The following is an 18,478-nucleotide window of genomic DNA, read 5'->3' as shown; positions in this document are numbered from 1 at the left end:
CACACACACATCCATCGACTTATTCTTACAGGCATACACAATGTTTTCCCGCCAACACAAACACACACAGAAACACACACTGCCACACTCACAACACAGCATTCACACTGGCACTTGGAACTGCCACAACATACTCACATACGTGGTCCCGACACACACATACACAAGAAACACACACAAACACCCATCGACTTTTTCTTAGAAGCATACACTGTGGGGTTCCCCCAAACACACACACACACAGAGACACACACACACTATCACACTCACAACACAGCACTCTCACTGGGTCTCCAGCAGAGCCATCAACACTTGGAACTGCCCTCACACACTCACAAATGTGGATCTGAAACACAATACGCAAGAACACACAAATACACCCATCGACTTTTTCATACAGGCATACACAATGGTTACCGGAAAACACACACACACACACACACACACACTGTCACACTCGCAACACAGCACTCACACTGGGCCTCGGCAGAGCCATCAACGCTTGGAACTGCCCTAACATACTCACAAACGTTTTCCCGACACACACATACACAAGAAACACACACAAACACCCATGGAATTTTTCTTACAGGCATACACAGGGGGTTCTGAAACACACACAGACACACACACACTATCACACTCACAACACCGCACTCACACTGGGTCTCCAACACAGCCGTCAACACTTGGAACTGCTTTAACATAATCACAAACATGGTCCTGACACACACATATACAAATAACACACACAAACACCCATCGACTTTTTCTTGCAGGCATACACAATGGTTTCCTGCAAACACACACACACACACACACAAAAGTCACACTCACGACAGAGCACTCACATTGGATCTCCAGCAGAGCCATGAACACTTGGAATTACCTTAACATATTCACAAACGTGGTCCCAAAACACACATGCAGAAGAAACACACACAAACACCCTACGACTTTTTCTTACAGACATACACAATGGTATCCAGCAAAACACACACACACACACACATACACAATCACACGCACAACACAGCACTCACACTGGGTCCCCGGCATAGCCATCAACAGTTGGAACTGCCCTACCATACTCACAAACGTGGTCCCGACACACACATACACAAGAAACACACACAAACTCCCATTGACTTTTACTTACAGTCATGCTCAATGGTTTCCGCAAACACACACACACACACACTATCACACTCACAACACAGCATTCACACTGGCACTTGAATCTGCCCTAACATACAAACAAACGTGGTCCCGACACACACATACACAAGAAACACACACAAACACCCATCAACATTTTGTTACAGGCAGACAGAGTGGGGTTTCCCCAAACACACACACACACACATACACACACACACTGTCACACTAACAGCACAGTACGCACACTGGGCCTCGGCAGAGCCATCAACACTTGGAACTGCCCTAACATACTCACAAACGTTTTCCCGACACACACATACACAAGAAACACACACAAACACCCATCGACTTTTTCTTACAGGCATACACAACGGTTTCCCGCGAACACACACACACACAGTCACACTTACAACACAGCACTCACAATGGGTATCCAGCAGAACCATCAACACTTGGAACTGCCCTAAAATATTGACAAATGTGGTCGCGACACACACATACACATGAAACTCACACACACATCCATCGACTTATTCTTACAGGCATACACAATGTTTTCCCGCCAACACAAACACACACAGAAACACACACTGCCACACTCACAACACAGCATTCACACTGGCACTTGGAACTGCCACAACATACTCACATACGTGGACCCGACACACACATACACAAGAAACACACACAAACACCCATCGACTTTTTCTTAGAAGCATACACTGTGGGGTTCCCCCAAACACACACACACACAGAGACACACACACACTATCACACTCACAACACAGCACTCTCCCTGGGTCTCCAGCAGAGCCATCAACACTTGGAACTGCCCTAACATATTCACAAATGTGGTCCCGACACACACATACAGAAGAAACACACACAAACACCCATGGAATTTTTCTTATAGGCATACAGACTGGTTTCCTGCAAACACACACACAGACACGCACACACACTGTCACACTCACAACACACACTCACACTGGATATCCAGCAAACTCGTGAACACTTGGAACTGCCCTCACACACTCACAAATGTGGATCTGAAACACAATACGCAAGAACACACAAATACACCCATCGACTTTTTCATACAGGCATACACAATGGTTACCCGAAAACACACACACACACACACACACACACTCTCACACTCACAACACAGCACTCACTCTGTACCTCGGCAGAGACATCAACACTTGGAACTGCCCTCACACACTCACAAATGTGGATCTGAAACACAATACGCAAGAACACACAAATACACCCATCGACTTTTTCATACAGGCATACACAATGGTTACCGGAAAACACACACACACACACACACACACACTGTCACACTCGCAACACAGCACTCACACTGGGCCTCGGCAGAGCCATCAACACTTGGAACTGCCCTAACATACTCACAAACGTTTTCCCGACACACACATACACAAGAAACACACACAAACACCCATGGAATTTTTCTTACAGGCGTACACAGGGGGTTCTGAAACACACACAGACACACACACACTATCACACTCACAACACCGCACTCACACTGGGTCTCCAACACAGCCGTCAACACTTGGAACTGCTTTAACATAATCACAAACATGGTCCTGACACACACATATACAAATAACACACACAAACACCCATCGACTTTTTCTTGCAGGCATACACAATGGTTTCCTGCAAACACACACACACACACACACACAAAAGTCACACTCACGACAGAGCACTCACATTGGATCTCCAGCAGAGCCATGAACACTTGGAATTACCTTAACATATTCACAAACGTGGTCCCAAAACACACATGCAGAAGAAACACACACAAACACCCTACGACTTTTTCTTACAGACATACACAATGGTATCCAGCAAAACACACACACACACACACATACACAATCACACGCACAACACAGCACTCACACTGGGTCTCCGGCATACCCATCAACAGTTGGAACTTCCCTAACATACTCACAAACGTGGTCCCGACACACACATACACAAGAAACACACACAAACTCCCATTGACTTTTACTTACAGTCATGCACAATGGTTTCCGCAAACACACACACACACACTATCACACTCACAACACAGCATTCACACTGGCACTTGAATCTGCCCTAACATACAAACAAACGTGGTCCCGACACACACATACACAAGAAACACACACAAACACCCATCAACATTTTGTTACAGGCAGACAGAGTGGGGTTTCCCCAAACACACACACACACACACACACACACACTGTCACACTAACAGCACAGTACGCACACTGGGCCTCGGCAGAGCCATCAACACTTGGAACTGCCCTAACATACTCACAAACGTTTTCCCGACACACACATACACAAGAAACACACACAAACACCCATTGACTTTTTCTTACAGGCATACACAACGGTTTCCCGCGAACACACACACACACAGTCACACTTACAACACAGCACTCACAATGGGTATCCAGCAGAAGCATCAACACTTGGAACTGCCCTAAAATATTGACAAATGTGGTCGCGACACGCACATACACATGAAACTCACACAAACATCCATCGACTTATTCTTACAGGCATACACAATGTTTTCCCGCCAACACAAACACACACAGAAACACACACTGCCACACTCACAACACAGCATTCACACTGGCACTTGGAACTGCCACAACATACTCACATACGTGGTCCCGACACACACATACACAAGAAACACACACAAACACCCATCGACTTTTTCTTAGAAGCATACACTGTGGGGTTCCCCCAAACACACACACACACACAGACACACACACACTGTCACACTCACAACACAGCACTCTCACTGGGTCTCCAGCAGAGCCATCAACACTTGGAACTGCCCTAACATATTCACAAATGTGGTCCCGACACACACATACAGAAGAAACACACACAAACACCCATGGAATTTTTCTTATAGGCATACAGACTGGTTTCCTGCAAACACACACACAGACACGCACACACACTGTCACACTCACAACACACACTCACACTGGATATCCAGCAAACTCATGAACACTTGGAACTGCCCTCACACACTCACAAATGTGGATCTGAAACACAATATGCAAGAACACACAAATACACCCATCGACTTTTTCATACAGGCATACACAATGGTTACCCGAAAACACACACACACACACACACACACTCTCACACTCACAACACAGCACTCACTCTGTACCTCGGCAGAGACATCAACACTTGGAACTGCCCTCACACACTCACAAATGTGGATCTGAAACACAATACGCAAGAACACACAAATACACCCATCGACTTTTTCATACAGGCATACACAATGGTTACCGGAAAACACACACACACACACACACACACACTGTCACACTCGCAACACAGCACTCACACTGGGCCTCGGCAGAGCCATCAACACTTGGAACTGCCCTAACATACTCACAAACGTTTTCCCGACACACACATACACAAGAAACACACACAAACACCCATCGACTTTTTCTTACAGGCGTACACAGGGGGTTCTGAAACACACACAGACACACACACACTATCACACTCACAACACCGCACTCACACTGGGTCTCCAACACAGCCGTCAACACTTGGAACTGCTTTAACATAATCACAAACATGGTCCTGACACACACATATACAAATAACACACACAAACACCCATCGACTTTTTCTTGCAGGCATACACAATGGTTTCCTGCAAACACACACACACACACACACACACAAAAGTCACACGACAGAGCACTCACATTGGATCTCCAGCAGAGCCATGAACACTTGGAATTACCTTAACATATTCACAAACGTGGTCCCGAAACACACATGCAGAAGAAACACACACAAACACCCTACGACTTTTTCTTACAGACATACACAATGGTATCCAGGAAAACACACACACACACACACACATACACTATCACACGCACAACACAGCACTCACACTGGGTCCCCAGCATAGCCATCAACAGTTGGAACTGCCCTAACATACTCACAAACGTGGTCCCGACACACACATACACAAGAAACACACACAAACTCCCATTGACTTTTACTTACAGTCATGCGCAATGGTTTCCGCAAACACACACACACACACACTATCACACTCACAACACAGCATTCACACTGGCACTTGAATCTGCCCTAACATACAAACAAACGTGGTCCCGACACACACATACACAAGAAACACACACAAACACCCATCAACATTTTGTTACAGGCAGACAGAGTGGGGTTTCCCCAAACACACACACACACACACACACACACACACACACACACACACTGTCACACTAACAGCACAGTACGCACCCTGGGCCTCGGCAGAGCCATCAACACTTGGAACTGCCCTAACATACTCACAAACGTTTTCCCGACACACACATACACAAGAAACACACACAAACACCCATCGACTTTTTCTTACAGGCATACACAACGGTTTCCCGCGAACACACACACACACAGTCACACTTACAACACAGCACTCACAATGGGTATCCAGCAGAACCATCAACACTTGGAACTGCCCTAAAATATTGACAAATGTGGTCGCGACACACACATACACATGAAACTCACACACACATCCATCGACTTATTCTTACAGGCATACACAATGTTTTCCCGCCAACACAAACACACACAGAAACACACACTGCCACACTCACAACACAGCATTCACACTGGCACTTGGAACTGCCACAACATACTCACATACGTGGTCCCGACACACACATACACAAGAAACACACACAAACACCCATCGACTTTTTCTTAGAAGCATACACTGTGGGGTTCCCCCAAACACACACACACACAGAGACACACACACACTATCACACTCACAACACAGCACTCTCACTGGGTCTCCAGCAGAGCCATCAACACTTGGAACTGCCCTCACACACTCACAAATGTGGATCTGAAACACAATACGCAAGAACACACAAATACACCCATCGACTTTTTCATACAGGCATACACAATGGTTACCGGAAAACACACACACACACACACACACACACTGTCACACTCGCAACACAGCACTCACACTGGGCCTCGGCAGAGCCATCAACGCTTGGAACTGCCCTAACATACTCACAAACGTTTTCCCGACACACACATACACAAGAAACACACACAAACACCCATGGAATTTTTCTTACAGGCATACACAGGGGGTTCTGAAACACACACAGACACACACACACTATCACACTCACAACACCGCACTCACACTGGGTCTCCAACACAGCCGTCAACACTTGGAACTGCTTTAACATAATCACAAACATGGTCCTGACACACACATATACAAATAACACACACAAACACCCATCGACTTTTTCTTGCAGGCATACACAATGGTTTCCTGCAAACACACACACACACACACACAAAAGTCACACTCACGACAGAGCACTCACATTGGATCTCCAGCAGAGCCATGAACACTTGGAATTACCTTAACATATTCACAAACGTGGTCCCAAAACACACATGCAGAAGAAACACACACAAACACCCTACGACTTTTTCTTACAGACATACACAATGGTATCCAGCAAAACACACACACACACACACATACACAATCACACGCACAACACAGCACTCACACTGGGTCCCCGGCATAGCCATCAACAGTTGGAACTGCCCTACCATACTCACAAACGTGGTCCCGACACACACATACACAAGAAACACACACAAACTCCCATTGACTTTTACTTACAGTCATGCTCAATGGTTTCCGCAAACACACACACACACACACTATCACACTCACAACACAGCATTCACACTGGCACTTGAATCTGCCCTAACATACAAACAAACGTGGTCCCGACACACACATACACAAGAAACACACACAAACACCCATCAACATTTTGTTACAGGCAGACAGAGTGGGGTTTCCCCAAACACACACACACACACATACACACACACACTGTCACACTAACAGCACAGTACGCACACTGGGCCTCGGCAGAGCCATCAACACTTGGAACTGCCCTAACATACTCACAAACGTTTTCCCGACACACACATACACAAGAAACACACACAAACACCCATCGACTTTTTCTTACAGGCATACACAACGGTTTCCCGCGAACACACACACACACAGTCACACTTACAACACAGCACTCACAATGGGTATCCAGCAGAACCATCAACACTTGGAACTGCCCTAAAATATTGACAAATGTGGTCGCGACACACACATACACATGAAACTCACACACACATCCATCGACTTATTCTTACAGGCATACACAATGTTTTCCCGCCAACACAAACACACACAGAAACACACACTGCCACACTCACAACACAGCATTCACACTGGCACTTGGAACTGCCACAACATACTCACATACGTGGTCCCGACACACACATACACAAGAAACACACACAAACACCCATCGACTTTTTCTTAGAAGCATACACTGTGGGGTTCCCCCAAACACACACACACACACACAGACACACACACACTGTCACACTCACAACACAGCACTCTCACTGGGTCTCCAGCAGAGCCATCAACACTTGGAACTGCCCTAACATATTCACAAATGTGGTCCCGACACACACATACAGAAGAAACACACACAAACACCCATGGAATTTTTCTTATAGGCATACAGACTGGTTTCCTGCAAACACACACACAGACACGCACACACACTGTCACACTCACAACACACACTCACACTGGATATCCAGCAAACTCATGAACACTTGGAACTGCCCTCACACACTCACAAATGTGGATCTGAAACACAATATGCAAGAACACACAAATACACCCATCGACTTTTTCATACAGGCATACACAATGGTTACCCGAAAACACACACACACACACACACACTCTCACACTCACAACACAGCACTCACTCTGTACCTCGGCAGAGACATCAACACTTGGAACTGCCCTCACACACTCACAAATGTGGATCTGAAACACAATACGCAAGAACACACAAATACACCCATCGACTTTTTCATACAGGCATACACAATGGTTACCGGAAAACACACACACACACACACACACACACTGTCACACTCGCAACACAGCACTCACACTGGGCCTCGGCAGAGCCATCAACACTTGGAACTGCCCTAACATACTCACAAACGTTTTCCCGACACACACATACACAAGAAACACACACAAACACCCATGGAATTTTTCTTACAGGCGTACACAGGGGGTTCTGAAACACACACAGACACACACACACTATCACACTCACAACACCGCACTCACACTGGGTCTCCAACACAGCCGTCAACACTTGGAACTGCTTTAACATAATCACAAACATGGTCCTGACACACACATATACAAATAACACACACAAACACCCATCGACTTTTTCTTGCAGGCATACACAATGGTTTCCTGCAAACACACACACACACACACACAAAAGGCACACTCACGACAGAACACTCACATTGGATCTCCAGCAGAGCCATGAACACTTGGAATTACCTTAACATATTCACAAACGTGGTCCCGAAACACACATGCAGAAGAAACACAAAAAAACACCCTACGACTTTTTCTTACAGACATACACAATGGTATCCAGCAAAACACACACACACAGACGCACACACACACATACACTATCACACGCACAACACAGCACTCACACTGGGTCCCCGGCATAGCCATCAACAGTTGGAACTGCCCTAACATACTCACAAACGTGGTCCCGACACACACATACACAAGAAACACACACAAACTCCCTTTGACTTTTACTTACAGTCATGCACAATGGTTTCCGCAAACACACACACACACACACTATCACACTCACAACACAGCATTCACACTGGCAATTGAATCTGCCCTAACATACAAACAAACGTGGTCCCGACACACACAAACCAAGAAACACACACAAACACCCATCAACATTTTGTTACAGGCAGACAGAGTGGGGTTTCCCCAAACACACACACACACACACACACACACACTGTCACACTAACAGCACAGTACGCACACTGGGCCTCCGCAGAGCCATCAACACTTGGAACTGCCCTAACGTACTCACAAACGTTTTCCCGACACACACATACACAAGAAACACACACAAACACCCATCGACTTTTTCTTACAGGCGTACACAGGGGGTTCTGAAACACACACAGACACACACACACTATCACACTCACAACACAGCACTCACACTGGGTCTCCAACACAGCCGTCAACACTTGGAACTGCTTTAACATAATCACAAACATGGTCCTGACACACACATATACAAATAACACACACAAACACCCATCGACTTTTTCTTGCAGGCATACACAATGGTTTCCTGCAAACACACACACACACACACACACACAAAAGTCACACTCACGACAGAGCACTCACATTGGACCTCCAGCAGAGCCATGAACACTTGGAATTACCTTAACATATTCACAAACGTGGTCCCGAAACACACATGCAGAAGAAACACACAAAAACACCCTACGACTTTTTGTTACAGACATACACAATGGTATCCAGCAAAACACACACACACACACACATACACTATCACACGCACAACACAGCACTCACACTGGGTCCCCGGCATAGCCATCAACAGTTGGAACTGCCCTAACATACTCACAAACGTGGTCCCGACACACACATACACAAGAAACACACACAAACTCCCATGGACTTTTACTTACAGTCATGCACAATGGTTTCCGCAAACACACACACACACACACTATCACACTCACAACACAGCATTCACACTGGCACTTGAATCTGCCCTAACATACAAACGTGGTCCCGACACACACATACACAAGAAACACACACAAACACCCATCAACTTTTTGTTACAGGCAGACAGAGTGGGGTTTCCCCAAACACACACACACACACACACACACACTGTCACACTAACAGCACAGTACGCACACTGGGCCTCGGCAGAGCCATCAACACTTGGAACTGCCCTAACATACTCACAAACGTTTTCCCGACACACACATACACCAGAAACACACACAAACACCCATCGACCTTTTCTTACAGGCATACACAACGGTTTCCCGTGAACACACACACACAGTCACACTTACAACACAGCACTCACAATGGGTATCCAGCAGAACCATCAACACTTGGAACTGCCCTAAAATATTGACAAATGTGGTCGCGACACACACATACACAAGAAACACACACAAACTCCCATTGACTTTTACTTACAGTCATGCACAATGGTTTCCGCAAACACACACACACACACTATCACACTCACAACACAGCATTCACACTGGCACTTGAATCTGCCCTAACATACAAACAAACGTGGTCCCGACACACACATACACAAGAAACACACACAAACACCCATCAACATTTTGTTACAAGCAGACAGAGTGGGGTTTCCCCAAACACACACACACACACACACACTGTCACACTAACAGCACAGTACGCACACTGGGCCTCGGCAGAGCCATCAACACTTGGAACTGCCCTAACATACTCACAAACGTTTTCCCGACACACACATACACAAGAAACACACACAAACACCCATCGACTTTTTCTTACAGGCATACACAACGGTTTCCCGCGAACACACACACACAGAGTCACACTTACAACACAGCATTCACAATGGGTATCCAGCAGAACCATCAACACTTGGAACTGCCCTAAAATATTGACAAATGTGGTCGCGACACACACATACACATGAAACTCACACAAACATCCATCGACTTATTCTTAGAGGCATACACAATGTTTTCCCGCCAACACAAACACACACAGAAACACACACTGCCACACTCACAACACAGCATTCACACTGGCAGTTGGAACTGCCACAACATACTCACATACGTGTCCCGACACACACATACACAAGAAACACACACAAACACCCATCGACTTTTTCTTAGAAGCATACACTGTGGGGTTCCCCCAAACACACACACACACAGAGACACACACACTATCACACTCACAACACAGCACTCTCACTGGGTCTCCAGCAGAGCCATCAACACTTGGAACTGCCCTAACATATTCACAAATGTGGTCCCGACACACACATACAGAAGAAACACACACAAACACCCATGGAATTTTTCTTATAGGCATACAGACTGGTTTCCTGCAAACACACACACAGACACGCACACACACTGTCACACTCACAACACACACTCACACTGGATATGCAGCAAACTCATGAACACTTGGAACTGCCCTCACACACTCACAAATGTGGATCTGAAACACAATACGCAAGAACACACAAATACACCCATCGACTTTTTCATACAGGCATACACAATGGTTACCGGAAAACACACACACACACACACACACACACTGTCACACTCGCAACACAGCACTCACACTGGGCCTCGGCAGAGCCATCAACACTTGGAACTGCCCTAACATACTCACAAACGTTTTCCCGACACACACATACACAAGAAACACACACAAACACCCATGGAATTTTTCTTACAGGCGTACACAGGGGGTTCTGAAACACACACAGACACACACACACTATCACACTCACAACACCGCACTCACACTGGGTCTCCAACACAGCCGTCAACACTTGGAACTGCTTTAACATAATCACAAACATGGTCCTGACACACACATATACAAATAACACACACAAACACCCATCGACTTTTTCTTGCAGGCATACACAATGGTTTCCTGCAAACACACACACACACACACACACAAAAGTCACACTCACGACAGAGCACTCACATTGGATCTCCAGCAGAGCCATGAACACTTGGAATTACCTTAACATATTCACAAACGTGGTCCCAAAACACACATGCAGAAGAAACACACACAAACACCCTACGACTTTTTCTTACAGACATACACAATGGTATCCAGCAAAACACACACACACACACACATACACAATCACACGCACAACACAGCACTCACACTGGGTCCCCGGCATACCCATCAACAGTTGGAACTTCCCTAACATACTCACAAACGTGGTCCCGACACACACATACACAAGAAACACACACAAACTCCCATTGACTTTTACTTACAGTCATGCACAATGGTTTCCGCAAACACACACACACACACTATCACACTCACAACACAGCATTCACACTGGCACTTGAATCTGCCCTAACATACAAACAAACGTGGTCCCGACACACACATACACAAGAAACACACACAAACACCCATCAACATTTTGTTACAGGCAGACAGAGTGGGGTTTCCCCAAACACACACACACACACACACACACACACTGTCACACTAACAGCACAGTACGCACACTGGGCCTCGGCAGAGCCATCAACACTTGGAACTGCCCTAACATACTCACAAACGTTTTCCCGACACACACATACACAAGAAACACACACAAACACCCATTGACTTTTTCTTACAGGCATACACAACGGTTTCCCGCGAACACACACACACACAGTCACACTTACAACACAGCACTCACAATGGGTATCCAGCAGAAGCATCAACACTTGGAACTGCCCTAAAATATTGACAAATGTGGTCGCGACACGCACATACACATGAAACTCACACAAACATCCATCGACTTATTCTTACAGGCATACACAATGTTTTCCCGCCAACACAAACACACACAGAAACACACACTGCCACACTCACAACACAGCATTCACACTGGCACTTGGAACTGCCACAACATACTCACATACGTGGTCCCGACACACACATACACAAGAAACACACACAAACACCCATCGACTTTTTCTTAGAAGCATACACTGTGGGGTTCCCCCAAACACACACACACACACAGACACACACACACTGTCACACTCACAACACAGCACTCTCACTGGGTCTCCAGCAGAGCCATCAACACTTGGAACTGCCCTAACATATTCACAAATGTGGTCCCGACACACACATACAGAAGAAACACACACAAACACCCATGGAATTTTTCTTATAGGCATACAGACTGGTTTCCTGCAAACACACACACAGACACGCACACACACTGTCACACTCACAACACACACTCACACTGGATATCCAGCAAACTCATGAACACTTGGAACTGCCCTCACACACTCACAAATGTGGATCTGAAACACAATATGCAAGAACACACAAATACACCCATCGACTTTTTCATACAGGCATACACAATGGTTACCCGAAAACACACACACACACACACACACACTCTCACACTCACAACACAGCACTCACTCTGTACCTCGGCAGAGACATCAACACTTGGAACTGCCCTCACACACTCACAAATGTGGATCTGAAACACAATACGCAAGAACACACAAATACACCCATCGACTTTTTCATACAGGCATACACAATGGTTACCGGAAAACACACACACACACACACACACACACTGTCACACTCGCAACACAGCACTCACACTGGGCCTCGGCAGAGCCATCAACACTTGGAACTGCCCTAACATACTCACAAACGTTTTCCCGACACACACATACACAAGAAACACACACAAACACCCATCGACTTTTTCTTACAGGCGTACACAGGGGGTTCTGAAACACACACAGACACACACACACTATCACACTCACAACACCGCACTCACACTGGGTCTCCAACACAGCCGTCAACACTTGGAACTGCTTTAACATAATCACAAACATGGTCCTGACACACACATATACAAATAACACACACAAACACCCATCGACTTTTTCTTGCAGGCATACACAATGGTTTCCTGCAAACACACACACACACACACACACACAAAAGTCACACGACAGAGCACTCACATTGGATCTCCAGCAGAGCCATGAACACTTGGAATTACCTTAACATATTCACAAACGTGGTCCCGAAACACACATGCAGAAGAAACACACACAAACACCCTACGACTTTTTCTTACAGACATACACAATGGTATCCAGGAAAACACACACACACACACACACATACACTATCACACGCACAACACAGCACTCACACTGGGTCCCCAGCATAGCCATCAACAGTTGGAACTGCCCTAACATACTCACAAACGTGGTCCCGACACACACATACACAAGAAACACACACAAACTCCCATTGACTTTTACTTACAGTCATGCACAATGGTTTCCGCAAACACACACACACACACACTATCACACTCACAACACAGCATTCACACTGGCACTTGAATCTGCCCTAACATACAAACAAACGTGGTCCCGACACACACATACACAAGAAACACACACAAACACCCATCAACATTTTGTTACAGGCAGACAGAGTGGGGTTTCCCCAAACACACACACACACACACACACACACACACACACACACACTGTCACACTAACAGCACAGTACGCACCCTGGGCCTCGGCAGAGCCATCAACACTTGGAACTGCCCTAACATACTCACAAACGTTTTCCCGACACACACATACACAAGAAACACACACAAACACCCATCGACTTTTTCTTACAGGCATACACAACGGTTTCCCGCGAACACACACACACACAGTCACACTTACAACACAGCACTCACAATGGGTATCCAGCAGAACCATCAACACTTGGAACTGCCCTAAAATATTGACAAATGTGGTCGCGACACACACATACACATGAAACTCACACACACATCCATCGACTTATTCTTACAGGCATACACAATGTTTTCCCGCCAACACAAACACACACAGAAACACACACTGCCACACTCACAACACAGCATTCACACTGGCACTTGGAACTGCCACAACATACTCACATACGTGGTCCCGACACACACATACACAAGAAACACACACAAACACCCATCGACTTTTTCTTAGAAGCATACACTGTGGGGTTCCCCCAAACACACACACACACAGAGACACACACACACTATCACACTCACAACACAGCACTCTCACTGGGTCTCCAGCAGAGCCATCAACACTTGGAACTGCCCTCACACACTCACAAATGTGGATCTGAAACACAATACGCAAGAACACACAAATACACCCATCGACTTTTTCATACAGGCATACACAATGGTTACCGGAAAACACACACACACACACACACACACACTGTCACACTCGCAACACAGCACTCACACTGGGCCTCGGCAGAGCCATCAACGCTTGGAACTGCCCTAACATACTCACAAACGTTTTCCCGACACACACATACACAAGAAACACACACAAACACCCATGGAATTTTTCTTACAGGCATACACAGGGGGTTCTGAAACACACACAGACACACACACACTATCACACTCACAACACCGCACTCACACTGGGTCTCCAACACAGCCGTCAACACTTGGAACTGCTTTAACATAATCACAAACATGGTCCTGACACACACATATACAAATAACACACACAAACACCCATCGACTTTTTCTTGCAGGCATACACAATGGTTTCCTGCAAACACACACACACACACACACAAAAGTCACACTCACGACAGAGCACTCACATTGGATCTCCAGCAGAGCCATGAACACTTGGAATTACCTTAACATATTCACAAACGTGGTCCCAAAACACACATGCAGAAGAAACACACACAAACACCCTACGACTTTTTCTTACAGACATACACAATGGTATCCAGCAAAACACACACACACACACACATACACAATCACACGCACAACACAGCACTCACACTGGGTCCCCGGCATAGCCATCAACAGTTGGAACTGCCCTACCATACTCACAAACGTGGTCCCGACACACACATACACAAGAAACACACACAAACTCCCATTGACTTTTACTTACAGTCATGCTCAATGGTTTCCGCAAACACACACACACACACACTATCACACTCACAACACAGCATTCACACTGGCACTTGAATCTGCCCTAACATACAAACAAACGTGGTCCCGACACACACATACACAAGAAACACACACAAACACCCATCAACATTTTGTTACAGGCAGACAGAGTGGGGTTTCCCCAAACACACACACACACACATACACACACACACTGTCACACTAACAGCACAGTACGCACACTGGGCCTCGGCAGAGCCATCAACACTTGGAACTGCCCTAACATACTCACAAACGTTTTCCCGACACACACATACACAAGAAACACACACAAACACCCATCGACTTTTTCTTACAGGCATACACAACGGTTTCCCGCGAACACACACACACACAGTCACACTTACAACACAGCACTCACAATGGGTATCCAGCAGAACCATCAACACTTGGAACTGCCCTAAAATATTGACAAATGTGGTCGCGACACACACATACACATGAAACTCACACACACATCCATCGACTTATTCTTACAGGCATACACAATGTTTTCCCGCCAACACAAACACACACAGAAACACACACTGCCACACTCACAACACAGCATTCACACTGGCACTTGGAACTGCCACAACATACTCACATACGTGGTCCCGACACACACATACACAAGAAACACACACAAACACCCATCGACTTTTTCTTAGAAGCATACACTGTGGGGTTCCCCCAAACACACACACACACACACAGACACACACACACTGTCACACTCACAACACAGCACTCTCACTGGGTCTCCAGCAGAGCCATCAACACTTGGAACTGCCCTAACATATTCACAAATGTGGTCCCGACACACACATACAGAAGAAACACACACAAACACCCATGGAATTTTTCTTATAGGCATACAGACTGGTTTCCTGCAAACACACACACAGACACGCACACACACTGTCACACTCACAACACACACTCACACTGGATATCCAGCAAACTCATGAACACTTGGAACTGCCCTCACACACTCACAAATGTGGATCTGAAACACAATATGCAAGAACACACAAATACACCCATCGACTTTTTCATACAGGCATACACAATGGTTACCCGAAAACACACACACACACACACACACACTCTCACACTCACAACACAGCACTCACTCTGTACCTCGGCAGAGACATCAACACTTGGAACTGCCCTCACACACTCACAAATGTGGATCTGAAACACAATACGCAAGAACACACAAATACACCCATCGACTTTTTCATACAGGCATACACAATGGTTACCGGAAAACACACACACACACACACACACACTGTCACACTCGCAACACAGCACTCACACTGGGCCTCGGCAGAGCCATCAACACTTGGAACTGCCCTAACATACTCACAAACGTTTTCCCGACACACACATACACAAGAAACACACACAAACACCCATGGAATTTTTCTTACAGGCGTACACAGGGGGTTCTGAAACACACACAGACACACACACACTATCACACTCACAACACCGCACTCACACTGGGTCTCCAACACAGCCGTCAACACTTGGAACTGCTTTAACATAATCACAAACATGGTCCTGACACACACATATACAAATAACACACACAAACACCCATCGACTTTTTCTTGCAGGCATACACAATGGTTTCCTGCAAACACACACACACACACACACACAAAAGGCACACTCACGACAGAACACTCACATTGGATCTCCAGCAGAGCCATGAACACTTGGAATTACCTTAACATATTCACAAACGTGGTCCCGAAACACACATGCAGAAGAAACACAAAAAAACACCCTACGACTTTTTCTTACAGACATACACAATGGTATCCAGCAAAACACACACACACAGACGCACACACACACATACACTATCACACGCACAACACAGCACTCACACTGGGTCCCCGGCATAGCCATCAACAGTTGGAACTGCCCTAACATACTCACAAACGTGGTCCCGACACACACATACACAAGAAACACACACAAACTCCCTTTGACTTTTACTTACAGTCATGCACAATGGTTTCCGCAAACACACACACACACACACTATCACACTCACAACACAGCATTCACACTGGCAATTGAATCTGCCCTAACATACAAACAAACGTGGTCCCGACACACACAAACCAAGAAACACACACAAACACCCATCAACATTTTGTTACAGGCAGACAGAGTGGGGTTTCCCCAAACACACACACACACACACACACACACACTGTCACACTAACAGCACAGTACGCACACTGGGCCTCCGCAGAGCCATCAACACTTGGAACTGCCCTAACGTACTCACAAACGTTTTCCCGACACACACATACACAAGAAACACACACAAACACCCATCGACTTTTTCT

Source organism: Ursus arctos, chromosome Y, assembly GCF_023065955.2.
Source record: "Ursus arctos isolate Adak ecotype North America chromosome Y, UrsArc2.0, whole genome shotgun sequence".
NCBI lineage: Eukaryota > Metazoa > Chordata > Mammalia > Carnivora > Ursidae > Ursus > Ursus arctos.
This window is presented reverse-complemented; position numbering follows the sequence as displayed.